Below are 14,040 nucleotides of genomic sequence, written 5' to 3' on the forward strand. Positions count from 1 at the left end.
CCCTGTACGGTGACTGTGGGCGATTTGCCTGTTAACTTAGCAACTGGTGTTTTCTCCTGCCAAGAGTGAGGACAGAGAACTGGGCTCAGAACCCTGCTGGGCTTAGACATGAAACCAAGATGGCAGTGTCCTTTACGTCAGTGGTAGAGTTGTTCGCATGTTTCAAGCCATGTGTTTAACTTCGTGTAGAAAATAAATGAAACTAGAAGTTGAAAGGAAATCCTGGAAGTAAAGAGGACGGAGAGTGAATGCACTTCTGGCAGGGACAGAATCGGACGAATGGGAGGAAGGAGTCTGTGGGCAGGAGAATCGGATTCTCCTGTCGCCGCTTGCTGCAGGTTGACCAAGGGAATGAAGAAGCTTGGTGATGTGCTGCTTTCTAATTTGAAATAAATCTTGGATACATTGGGGCATTCAGGTGGCATTGACGCACAGCGGGAAGTGTCCCTGCTAAGCACACCCTCCTCGTTCCCTCTGCGCACTGCAGCTCGATTGCTCCGATATCCGGAATAATACTGACTCAAAACACGTGGCTCTCGTAGAATTGAAGGGAGAGAGGCTAAAGAGCCGGCTCAGTGGTTAGGAGCACTGAGTGCTCTTCCAGAGGATTTGGGTTCAATTCCCAGTGCCCCAGATGATGGCTCACAACCCTCTCTCTGTAACTCCAGTTCCGGGGAGATCCAACACCCTCTTCCAGCTTCTTTCTCAGACATTAGGGAATGCATATGGTATATTGACATTCATGTAGGCAAAACAACCATACAGATTAAAAGAAATAACCTTTTTAAAAAAATTAGTAAATGAAGGGTAAGTAGAGGTCTGAGATTTGGGTTGTTGTTCATTCTCAGCATCATAGTTGGGTCGTAAATCCTGCCACATTCAGATACTCAGTGTCCCCAAAGAACTGCCATTAAAAGGAACAGCTGTGATCTCAAAGGAATAAAATAAATAGTTTATTCTGGAGCTAAAATGAATGACCATGGACTGGAAACATACATTTAGATATGTTCAAATATAATGTTCCCACATGAAAGCAGTTTTGTGGCATTTTATTGTCACAGAACAAAGAAAGCCATAAATCAGGGCAATTTTAAAATACATTAGCGATCACATCAGAGGGGCAGTTAGAGCAAGAGGAAGAAATCTCTCCTATGCTGTCTGGTAACACTCTTAGCTTTGGGGCTGGTGGAAACAAGGGACCTGCTAAGTTAACAGATTCTAAAAGGTTTTTTATCTATTAGTCGTAAGATGTTAGTTCTGACCTAGAGGTGGGTAAGCAGTGACTGTTTAGGGAGCTAAAGCCAGCCAGAGACAGGTAGTTAGGCCCAGGACCTCGCCACATCAGTCAAGTGCTAATCAGTCAATGTGTCTTTGAGATGTGGCTGCTTTCCAGGAATTCTCTCGCTCACACACCATGGGTGAAAAGCAGTGGTGCCCGGCTTACTGCTTTTTGGAGAGGATGTGAACTATAAGAGGCAAGACCTACAAGGAGAGCTTTTGCTCACAGAGATGCTGGACCCATAACCTCTGCCTCCTTTTTCTCACCTAGCATCTCAGCCCCTAGGTGAACAGGCTTCCTCCACACACGTTCCTACCACAATGTTCTAGCTCACCTCAAGTCCAAAAGCAACAAGACTAACTGGCCATGGAATAAACCTCCAAAACCATAAGTCTTTCTTCTTTTTAGGTTGGTTACCTCTGGTATTTTGTTACAGTAACAGGAAGTTGAAGAACAGGCATAAGCAATAGAAAGGCTGGTGGGTTTTGATAGAAATTTCTAAATACCTAACTAGACATGACAACACAAGCCTATAATCCCCAAACTCATGAAGGTAAAGTAGGAAGACAGCAAATTCAAGGTTAGCCTATACTTCATAGAGGGTTTGAGGCCAGTCTGAGCTAATGCAGCAAGATTCTAATTACTTGGAAGTTCTGAGCAATGTTCCTGATTATTCTGTTGCCATCCTCCAATTAGAATTATTTGAGAGTCTGCTTGATGCTATCAGCATCATTTATTCCTCTTTTCCTGCTCCCTCATTAATAGAGGCCCTCAAGTGTCTGTGGCATCTCCCAGCCCTGGCCGAGAATCATTCATTGAACCAAGTTTTACAAAAGGCGTGGTCAGCATAGCTGAGGCTGTAGATGCCGTTGGGAAAGGGAGGTGGCTGGGTTTTTAATGTTTTGCAGAGCACATGCAAGGATTTGTTAACACCACAGTTGGTCAATTGAAAACATTCCCAAATACCCATGGCTGCTGGAATAAAAGCTAAATATAGGAATAGATTCCACATGTGCAAAAACTCAAAATAGCATCAAACAAGAGACGGAGCAGCGTCTTGGCTAGACCCTGTCTGTAAATCTTACCGAACAAGCAAGAATATATCTCCTAATAGAACTTGGACCAAATTAGGAATCAGATACCTTGGTCAATTGCTGTAATACATATATATGTCCGCTGAGAGATATTGTAAATTTGTTCTATGAGTGGGCAATGACTGCTTCATCATTCACAACGCTACTTGAACACTCTTTCATGGAAAATGCTAAGCAGCCACGGAGAAGGCTGTGATGAGGGAGAAGAGAAGGGACTCGCATCACTTTTTGGTGATGCAAACTAGTAAGTCCAGTGCTTACAAGATAGGGACATAAGATTGGGATTTCAAGGTCACCTCTAGTGGTACAGTGAGTTCAAGGCCAGTCTGAGTTATAGAAGACTCTGTCTTAAAACACAGAAGAGGACAGAGCAGGTTCCTGAGTCAAATGACTAAGGAAAAGGCCCTCAAATTCAGGAAGTCGCTTTGGAGTGGGAAGTGTGCCACTGCAGCCAAGAGAACCAGAGCCACCAAGTTGGGCCAACCTCTGATGAAGGCAAGGTTGCTTCAGTGGTAAAGAGTAATTGTGGCTTGGCAAACTGGGGACTGCCTACTGTGCCGCCCAAAGTCCCATAGCTGCAGCAGCAGACTTATGAGCTCAGCCCAGAAAGTGTGGTCTAGAGCCATGTTTTAAGTGGTCATTACCCTGCTAGCCTTGGCTTCCTTGGGAAAAGTGAGAACATCTGGCCAAAGTTACGAGCACTTGGAATTCTGGTACCAAGAGACCCCATGTCCAGACCATCTTGTATGGCTATCAGATGTGTGTTTTCCAATTCCAGGGGCCGGGGTAGCTGTAGGCAGTGAACACGGATGGCTGGTGGGGGCTTTGTAAGTTCATACTGTAATTCACAGGGTTATCACCTTTACTCAAAGTTACGTGTTAGGCCAACGGCCTAACACTTCCTCAATTCTTCAGCTTTCACAGGCGACCCACCTTGGGACATGGGGAAAAGCCAATGACTCTTCCTAAAGCTGCACAGGGAAGTCAGTCCCTGTGTGCAGGCTCCACTCACAGTTAATAAATCCACAGACCATGTGCACAAGAACTTAAGAGGATAGGAACTGGGAGAAGAGCATGCTTTAGAAAAATATGGTGCGCCGATAACTAGGCACCCTCTCAAGCGGAGCCTCGTCTCCCACGTGGCTGCATGGCTGCTTTCCAGATTCAAGGAAAGGCTAGTATGAGAAGTTACCTCAGCAGCAGCAAGTCAGAAACAAAGACCATCTTCACAAGTGCCAGGACTGTCCATGGCTTTGAGGATGGTTCTTGCTCTCTTCACCTGTCTGGGTCTCAGTTTCCCCCTCTAAAAAAAATGGGACTAATGAGCCTTTCCCTATCTTGGCTTTCAATCCCAGGATTCCATGGGACAGAATCCCAGCAAAGCTCTTTTCATGATTTATTTTAGTGATCCAGGTTCTAGCATAGTACCAAGATCATAACCTTGGGGAAAGTCAATAAACTCACATCCCTCCAAACAACTGCAAAACAAAACCCAAGTGTGGCAGAAGCTAAAATATAAGGTTTTCAGTGTGGGTGCTGGGGCCCCTAGGTGGGGCCCTGCGGACAGTGAGGGAGGCCCTATAGTAGGAGTGTCCCAGTCCACTGTCAAGGGATGTGACACAAAGTAGAGGATCCTAGCAAAGTAGTAGAACCTCAGAATAGGCATGAAACAGGGTGGAGACTGATCGCCATCTTTACGGAAGTCCCGTCAAGCACTGGTAGCCAGGTACCTCCCCATCCTGATAATGGGACAGTTGGCTACTTCAGAGCTCATGTCGCTTCCCCATTGGCCCAAAGGCTGTATCAAAACGCTTGCTGCTTCGAAACACAGTAGATCTGTGCCTCGACGCTGCTCTCGGGAGTCCGTTCCCCCTAGGTTCGGGACTCCTCCCTCGTCTGCCTCCTGGATCCCAGCTCCCACATTTTAGATCCGCTAGAAACACAGATTCATCCTTTCTTGTCTGCAGACTAACTCCAGTTTCTTTCTTTAAACACTGAGCCTTTAGCTTTGATAATTTCAAGCAGGTAGATAATACGCTCTCACTGTTCTCATAACTCGCCCTCTCTTGTCTGCCCCACCCCCATCCTCCCTATAACTCTCTTCCCCGCATCCATAGGGTTTTCCTTTATTTTGTGGTCCACTGGGTTTAATCAGGTCCATCTGGGTGACTGTAGGTTTGGAACTATCCACTGGAGGCTGGTGGGCTCCCAATAGGTACATGACTAAGAACAATGACTATCTGTCTACAGCAAATAGTTCAGCGGGGAAGGAAAGCCCTGTGAGCATCTCCCTCATCCGGACAAACTGTTGACAGGGCCAGCGAGGGTAGCCAAAGCTGTACCATCATGATTGCAATGTTTGTCATGCTCAGATGGACTCTTCAGCCATTCTTCCTAGTATCTGGATCTCACCTTCCTTCTCTTCCCTCTTCATTGTGTTCTCTCTACCTAAGACGGAGTGGAGTGGTCCTGACGCCTTGTTTAGGGGCTAAGCCCTCAACCAGCACTGATTCTCAGCACCTTGAGTAGCCATGAATCTGGACATTTTCCACCACTGTTCATCATAAAAACAGGCTATTTTGATTAAAGCTGAGAGTGTGGCATTTGTCTATGGGTACAAACATAAATATTTAGAAAATGATTTAATGCTGTGTTAATTTCATCAAACAACAGCAAGCTCCCCACTCTTGCCTTTGGCTTTCCCACCCATGTGAATCTGAATGGGTTTGCAGCACCAAGCCTGGGTTCCCTCCTGTGGAGTGTGCCTCAAATCCAATCACACAACAGTTGCTCCTGAAAGAGCCTTTGACTCTGAGAAATGCAGATTAAAACGACTTTGAAATTCTACCTCATCCCAGTCAAAATGACATCCTCAGGAATACAAAGGACACGAATGCTGCTGTAGATGTGGGAAAGTGGGTCCTTTATTCACTGCTAAAAGGAGTGAAAATTAACGCGGTCAATTCGGGTGCTCAAAAAAACTCATAAACAGATCTACCATGTAGCCCAGCCATCCTGCTCTCTAGACAAATGCCCCCAAGGACTCTCTATCCTCTACACACACCCTACTTATCGCTGCTCTGTTCAAGAGCTAGGATGTGAAATTAGCTTTGATGGCCATCAGCTGAAAAAGGACAGTAAAAAGGTGGTCCATAGCCACAAGAACGTTTATTAATCTGTACAGAAAATGAAATTATAACAACTTCAGACGAATGGATAGATCTGGGAAAACAAACAAACTATAGAACACGAGTCAGTCAGGCCCTGGAGGACAAACATCACGTTTTCTCTCATGTGTGGATCCTAGCTTTGCAACTTCAGCTGCCTGTGTTTAACTGGGAGTAACTGTAAAGCCAGGAAACTAGGAGAGGGATACTGGGACAGGTTTTATTAAGGGAGTGGGGACAGTAAAGCACAGATAAAATTTTTTGCAGAGAGGAGACATGCTGGAGATTTAAGCAGGGAGAGTGGGGGATGGGGGGAGGGGGCAATGGGGCAGGTGGAGGGTCAGCCATAATAAAGTGTAGAAAGCTGTAGGCAAACCCTGCTGTCTGGTAATCTAATTAAAAATATAAAATATAATAGTTAGAAGTGAGAAAACAAATACGCTGCCCAAAGTTCCCATTTCAGGTGTGGAATTCTTCCATATGAGGTGTCTGTCAGGGAGCTCCCAGAGGCCCCCGAAAACTACACAAGCTCTCACCACTCCGTTGGTTGCCCATCAGAATCAGAGGGTTAGGCTCTATGACTGAAGACACCATACACCTTGGTTAAAAGGTTTAGAGAAACCAAGCCGGAATCTTCTTCCTTGCTGACTAGCTTCCACAGTACTAGGAGATGCTATGCAAGCTGTTGGTGAAGAAAGACATGGACTGCCTCATCCAGCTGTGAATGCTGTGAACTTCAGTACCAATCTAACAGGCAAGGTGTGTTGGCTCCAAATGTCCATTTCAGTTTATGCTTGACTCAAGTTATCTGTATGTCAGACCTGAAGCTTAGGCAGAGGCTTTGTTCTACCTCTGTCCCAAATGTTTATCAGAATATCTGGTCCATAGGCCTTACGAGTTTGTAGGAATGGGGTTGGGGACAGAGATGGAGGGGAAACCCAAACCAATCCAGGCCATTCAGACCTTGTATCTAGATGCTTCCTCAGAACATAACCAGTGGTGTGTCAGAACCCCATTCTCTCTGTCATCAGTAACTGGGAGGAAATGCTAAACCTAGGGTCAGTTAGCAGAGGATCAAATCACTGAGAGAAGACAGAAATGGACGAACAGTTATGAGATATCCCAGGGTCAAAGAAAAAACAAAATCAACCTTCACTCTCTGGTCCTGAGGAGATGAATAGATGAAGTGCTTGCCTCATAAGCATGAAGAGTTCAGATCCTCAAACCCTACTTAAAAGCCAGTATTCGAGTCAGCTCCATGTAACTCAGGCAGGATCCCCAGGGGAAGGGTTAGCCAGACTAGCTAAAACTGGTGAGTTTGATGTGCCAATAAATAAAGTGAAAATGATCAAGGAAGTGTGTGTTTCTAGCTCTAGCAGGCTTGTCAGAACTCGGAGCTGGGGTTTGAACACTTCCCTGGCCTCTGAGCGTTTGCTTAATTTTCTCTTTTGGCTCCTTGGTGTAGGTAGAATGTGAAAGTCAGCTCAAGACACCCCTAGACCAAGTTCTTAGCACAAAGGAGATTTATTTACCCCAGAGGGACAAAGGGCAGGGACAAGGGACAAAGGCAGGAGATAGAGGAAGAGTGGGAAGGGGACAGGAACAAGGGAGAGGGAGAAAATGGACAAGGGAGAGGGGGAAGGGGTACTTTCTGGGAAGGAGGCGGTTGGGACGATGACAAAGGACTATCCCTGGATAGAGAGGAGACAGATGAGGCCCATAAGAAAATGGCAGCTTACAAAGATAAAAGAGGAAACCCCGTGTTAGGATGAAGTGTTTAATTTTAATTGGGCATATTAATTAAGCGAGCCAAAGGGGGTTTTTGCTTGCTGGACTTCAATACTTTGATAGTTGGGTCTTGGTAGACAGTCTAAGAAGGAAGAAGTGGCCAAATAGGAGGGAGACCTTGGTGGCTAGCTTTAGGAATGCAATCTGATGGTTTGTAGCATGGCGGCAGGAATGGGAGAGAGGGGCAAGGCCTGCCCAAGCCATGTTTGCCACACTAGGGCTGGCTAGAGTCCCTCCATAGTGTTCGTGATGATTGGAGTTTCCACTGCACAGACATCCTCAGACAGCCCCTAACACGTGTGGCATTTCACAAGTGCCATTGTGTCGGCCACAGAGGAATGCTGCATGGGTGGCCTGGTGGTGTCATTTAAAGCCATTGAGCCATTGAGGGAAGAAGCAGAGTAGACTGCAGCTGGAAGGAACTGGATCAGACCCAACCACAGCAAAACAACAGCGGAAAGTCTCTAGGGTGGCAAGACAGGAGTGCAGTTTACAAGGGACGATGTGGTAAAAAGATCTTGATATTTTTTAGAAGGAGCAGACAGCTTCCTCTTGGGTACTGTGGGAAAAGCAACCCTGCTTATAGGCTCAGGAATAGATTGGATGCCATGTCAGTGTCCCTCTCATTCCCAGGACAATGACAGGATCGCCATTAGAAGGTCCCTCTGCCTCCATTATACCCACTTCCTACCAATCTCACTCTCCTATAAATGCTTGACAAGGTCCATACTTTAAAATATTATCTTATTATTTTATGTGCACGGGTGTTTGCCCTGCCTATATGCTTATGCACCACTTTCAAGCATAGCACCCATGGAAGCCAACTGGGTGATGACTCTCTGAGGATTCGAGTTACATACATTTGTGAGCTGCCACATGGGTGCTTGAAATTGAACCAGGAAGAGCAACCAGTGCTCTTAACCACCGAGCTATCTCTCCAGCCCTAAGGTCCATGCTTTAGGCAACCCTAACTTTACTTTTCCCATCCGGCCCTCAGTACCAACTCATTTCACCAGTAATCCATATCTTCACTTACGAGAGAACCCCTGACATTGAGACTACACGCAACGAGCAGGAAGATGGTCCCCTCTGCTGTCTGAACTGCTGCCCTACCACCAGGCATGAACAGCTCCACATCCCTCACCAAGGCATCCATGTTGCCTGACCTCCCTGCAGTGTTTATGGATCCTGAAATCTGTCTTGCTGGATGCCCCACAGAGGCTTCCCGAGCAGCAAGCTTTCTTCCTTGGTCTCCATCCCCACCAAAGGCAGGAGGAAATTAGTAAATGGCACAGCTGGCTGAGCAGTCATTAAACCACCCAGGTCTCCCAGTCTGGTAATGATCAATGCCCGTACAGCTTGGTCTTAAACCAACTCACAGAACACACTCATTCTTGTAAGATGCTTGAATTTCAAAAAGCTTTTTATGTGAGAACAGGACAAGGGCCTCATTATCACTTTGACAAGTCAGAGTTTCTTTGCACAAGAACGTGTGCATCCCCAGAAGGTCTTTCAGCTGTTCACCTTGTGTTTGGGTCATCTCCCTTATCCAAGGAGAGGAAACCAAAGGGCACAAATGCTTCTTAGTGACTGGCGCTCCGCTAGGAGGCTAGCCCCAGCCTCTACTCTCTGCCATCTTTACTCATACGTCACCCACAGGCCAGCATGTCTTTCCAACCCATGCTCCTCATTGGACAACATGGCTGGCTCCTCATGGGTAAGCCGAGAGTTGGCTGGTCCATGTCAGTAGCCTGCAGATGACACTTGTCCAGTATCTTCTCTAACTTCTGTCTACCGACGTGCCACCAATAAGCTTGGAGGAAGTTGGTCACTAGGGATGTACCTTTCGAGCAGATCAGAACCTCAGTATGTTGCCCTCTGTCTCTGCTTCTGTCCACAGTGGTGTGAAGAAGTGCTCTCTTGTGATCATGAAACTCTACCCAAGCTTGTGAGACCAAGAAATCATGGGCTGAGTTCTTTGGGGCTGCCCCTAGCTCAGAATGTGTTTCCATACCCAGTAGACTTTGCCTACTTTGAGCCACTTTGAAAGTTTCTCCCCATCCTTCTCATTAGCAAATTCTTTGTTCACTGGGTTTTGGCTTAAATGCCATCTCACCTTTCCATTTTTGCTAACTTCGTGTTAGTTAGGCTTTCCTCTCTCCTTAGGTCACTTTCTTTAAGCTTCATTTATAGTACAGTCCACATTGTACTTTATAACTGTGATGTGTCACACTCAATACTGTTATGACAAACGACTAGAAAAAACATGTCTATGACTAAATAACAAACATCCATTTCTTGTTTGAGTGTGAGCCATTGCCCAGGACGCTCCTTCTCCTGATGCTAAGGAGTGGTCTTCTCTCCATACCTCTGTTGTGCCTAAAACTTCAGGGTTCATCCCCCACTCAGACCAACAGTGAGAGTGAACAGAGAATGTAGAGCAGGGGGTTTGAGGCTCCAAGCTTGGCCAAATCTCTAGCCCTCATTCCGAGACAGGTATGCCGTTGTCGTATTTAGTGACTGTGCTCCTCATAGGATTTTCAATTTCCCACAGTGCTGATTCAGAGCTGAGAAAGTTCTTCAAGAGGAAACCAGAGGTGAATCTGCTCCATTCGCTATAGAGTCATTGCACTTGAGAACAGGACCAGTCGAAAGGAGTCACTTAAGGTTTGGGGTATAAAGCAAGAATTTTCACATAATGGACTAACTGGCTGATGTAGCACAACCAGCCTGTGTCCACACTTGCCATTGTTCGGTCTTAATATTTAATCAATCATCACCATAGCAACCTAGGAACTTAAATTAATAGAGAAATCAAAAGGACCTGTCATATTTGCCATTAAATAAATGAGATGAGTAATTTCTTAGGAATTTTAAAAATATTTCTCTCAACTCTGTAGCATACTGTTGAAGAGAAATTGTCTCTGAGATACTAGTAATAATTACAAAGCAAATGGCTCTGGGATGTAGCCCATGGGTAGAGTACCAGCACAGCACCTATAAGGCCCTAGGTTTGCTCCTCAGTATGCACACACACACACACACACACACACTCACACATAGACACACTCAAATGGACACACACACACTCACACAGACACACTCACACACAGATACACTCAAATACACTCATATTCTCACACACACACACACACAGACACACACACATACACACACACAAATAAGCCCACACTCCCAGAGTCCTCTGCTGCTAAGCTATGCTCTTCACATCAGTGGCTTAAAAAAGTGAATTTACCTTCAGGCTATTTCTAACTAGCAGTGGGTTCATTGGTTCACAACTCTATCATAAGGGAAGTGACTTAAGAGCTTGGCGAATCTGAAGAATAATTTAAGCTTGAATCTCCAAAGCCTTTATATTTCTCGTACACCCAGGATATTCAGCCACAGATTTGACGAAGAAAACCAAGAAGGGTGAAGGGGTTTGGCAGCAGTCACAAGGCAGATCACAAGGCATGCTCCATGAACCAAGGCACATACCAAGGCGTGGGCTTTACCTTAGCATAGCTCACTTAACTTCATTCATTCCATCTGTTAACTAGTTAAGCTGATTCTTCCAATGACACTTATGCCTCTAAGTCCAATGGATGGTTTCCCGTCTTCCCCCTATGCAGCCACTCATTACGATTCAACTATCCACGTTCTCTTCTTTGACAATTCCCAGGTCATGCTCCAGGAAAGACTCTGCCTGCCTCTGAACCCAGCAAGTCGTCCCCTGACAAACCCTCTCATGGCCTTAGCGCTTTTTCCTCATCAGCCTAGCAGGGCAGTGATCTTACATTGACTTATGAGCTTCCCTGGTTGACAGCAGCATTTCCCACCAGAATACAGGCTTAGCGAGGAGAGGACCATGTTCAATTTTACCCCTGGTGACAGTCACAGTGCCAATCACCATGCTGGGCACATATTAACACTTAATTTTAAAAAATTCCCAGTGAATAATAAGAGTCACATTATCAATAAAGTAACTAACCAACACAATATATTTCCTTGTGTTCTTTCCTGTTTTGAGATGCCATTGTAGAAACTCATCACATTAGATGGCCTGTCAATTGGAGACGTTTTCCTTTCTAGTCCACTAATTTACGTTGATTCATTTTATGAGAAGAATTCCAGGAAAATGATGAGTCAGCCTACGTTGCCTTTATTCAAGATGATAGAGTGTCTGGCTATATGGTGGTGTTGTAGAAATGAGGATGGTAGAGAATATGGTTATGAACAAGGATGGGGCTCTGGTAAGGTCTTTGGCCAGAAGGACCAGGGAGTACAGGTAGGCTGGCTTTATACAGCAGCTTAGCCATGAGGAAGCTGCTCTTGTCCCTGGAACCCTGACTGCTCCTCTGACAGAGATGCTCTAAATGGTAAGTCTTCTGTCGGGAACAAGTGGCAATGTGTCAAAAGTGTGGCCACCCACCACGGTTTCCCTGTAAACCTATAGTTCTCCTACAAAGAAGTTCTTTCGGACCTAAAAACTTTTCCTTCGTAATGGCTATATTTTTGCTTGTCATTCTTCAGCTGTTACTTGTAATGAAATAAACCAAGAACAATGTCAGTGTTGTAGGGTATATCCTTACTGAATCCCTGATGCTTATTTTTCATGATCAGGAACAAGAAGAATGCCCATACCCTATTTCTAGAAATGTCAGAATGGCAGCTTTTATAAAATAAAAAACCCCAAGTCAGGGGTCATTCACCAGCTTTGGATACAGTCAATCAACTATGGTGAACGTTGGGTCTTTAATTTAGTAAATATTTGTTTAGCTGTTACTCCCAAGAGTGGTCATGTGGTTCTCATAGGACAGCATTCAAGAAAAATAATTGGAAATACAACAGATGCAATAACCATGCATTTCAAGTGCCTGAGAGATGTGCCAAGGAGAACGACAAACAGGGGCATCATGGTACCAATTATAGGTATTACGTCTCCTAGCAGTCTTTTAGTGACAAATCCCAGGTGATCAAGATCTCAAGCGCTCACACCCTCTTTCTCACATGAACAGTTAGGTGTGGAACTACCCAGTACTCTGGATTAGAATACTTCTAACGCACTCTTGCCCATTTGCTGTTGATATCTACTTATGGGCAGTGCTTACCATGCAGGTTTAAGTCCTTCCTTGCCTTGCAGGGTAGGCAGTAGCTTATTTTTCTTCTAAGTAATCATTGATTCAACCTGCATGGTAAGCACTGCCCATAAGTAGATATTCTAATCCAGAGCACTGGGCATATACCCAAAAGATGCTCCAACATACAACAAAGACACATGCTCCACTATGTTGATAGCAGCCTTATTTATAATATCCAGAAGCTGGAAAGAACCCAGATGCCCTTCAACAGAGGAATGGATACAGAAAATGTGGTACATCTACACAATGGAATATTACTCAACTATCAAAAACAATGACTTTATGAAATTCATAGGCAAATGGAGGGAACTGGAAAATATCATCCTGAGTGAGGTAACCCAATCACAGAAAAACACACATAGTATGTACTCACTGATAAGTGAATATTAGCCAAAATGCTTGAATTACCCAAGATGCACAGACCACATGAAACTCAAGAAGGATGACCAAAATGCAGATGCTTCACTCCTTCTTTAAAAGGGGAACAAAAATATCCACAGGAGGGGATAGGGAGGCAAAGTTTGGAGCAGAGACTGAAGGAACACCCATTCATAGCCTGCCTCCACATGTGGTCCATGTATATACAGCCACCAGAACTAGATAAGATGGATGAAGCTAAGAGTACATGCTGACAGGAACCGGATATAGATCTCTCCTGAGAGACACAGCCAGAACCTGTCAAATACAGACGTGAATGCCAGCAGCAAACCACTGAACTGAGAACAGGACTGCCGTTGAAGGAATCAGAAAGGACTGAAAGAGCTGAAGGAACTTGAGGCTCTATATGAACAACAATGCCAACCAACCAGAGCTTCCAGGGACTAAACCACTACCCAAAGACTATACGACAGACCCTGGCTCCAACTGCATATGTAGCAGTGAATAGCCTTGTTGGGGCACCAGTGGAAGGGGAAGCCCTTAGTCCTGCCAAGGTTGGACCCCCAGTGAACAGGATTGTTGGGGGGAGGGCAGTAATTGGGGGGAGGATGGGGAGGGGAACACCCATATAGAAGGGAAAGGGAAGAGGTTAGGGGGCTGATGGACAGGAAACCAGGAAAGGGAATAACATTTGAAATGTAAATAAGAAGTACCCAATTTAATAAAAATGGAAGAAAAAGAAAGATATTGACTATCATAGGCCATTAGCAGAATACAAATCAAAATCACACAGAGAGGCATTTCATGCACATTAAACCATAATTATGAAGTAAACAAGCAAAAAATGGAGCAGGGTGCAATGTATTGGCAAGGATGTGAAGAGGAAATTTTAGTACCTTGCTAACAGAGAGCGAAGATGGCACTACCACTCTGGAAAGCACTTTGGCAAATGCCCCAGAAACTTACACATAAACTCACTCTATGATCTGACCATTCTACTTGACCGTATCCACACTAAAAGGTGAAGAGAAAGACTCGACAGTCACTGGTGTCCATAGTGAATGACCACAAGGTGGAAACAACCCAAATGTCCAACAGAGGGCTAGACAATTGTAACAGGACAGACGTATATCTTGGAATGTTGCCATGGCAGTCTCTCACATGGACAAACCTTGAAGATACTACCCTAAGGG

The 14,040-nt window shown here is 45.1% G+C and overlaps 1 protein-coding gene; it reads left to right on the plus strand.

The window, feature by feature from the left end:
* The window catches only part of Erich1 (glutamate-rich 1), a gene marked incomplete at its 5' end in the record, with an annotated part of 52,793,804 nt that overhangs the window by 35,015,317 nt on the left and 17,764,447 nt on the right, over window positions 1-14,040 (plus strand).

The sequence above is a fragment of the Rattus norvegicus genome, chromosome 16, assembly GCF_021556685.1.
Source record: "Rattus norvegicus strain SHRSP/BbbUtx chromosome 16, alternate assembly SHRSP_T2T, whole genome shotgun sequence".
NCBI classification, from domain to species: domain Eukaryota; kingdom Metazoa; phylum Chordata; class Mammalia; order Rodentia; family Muridae; genus Rattus; species Rattus norvegicus.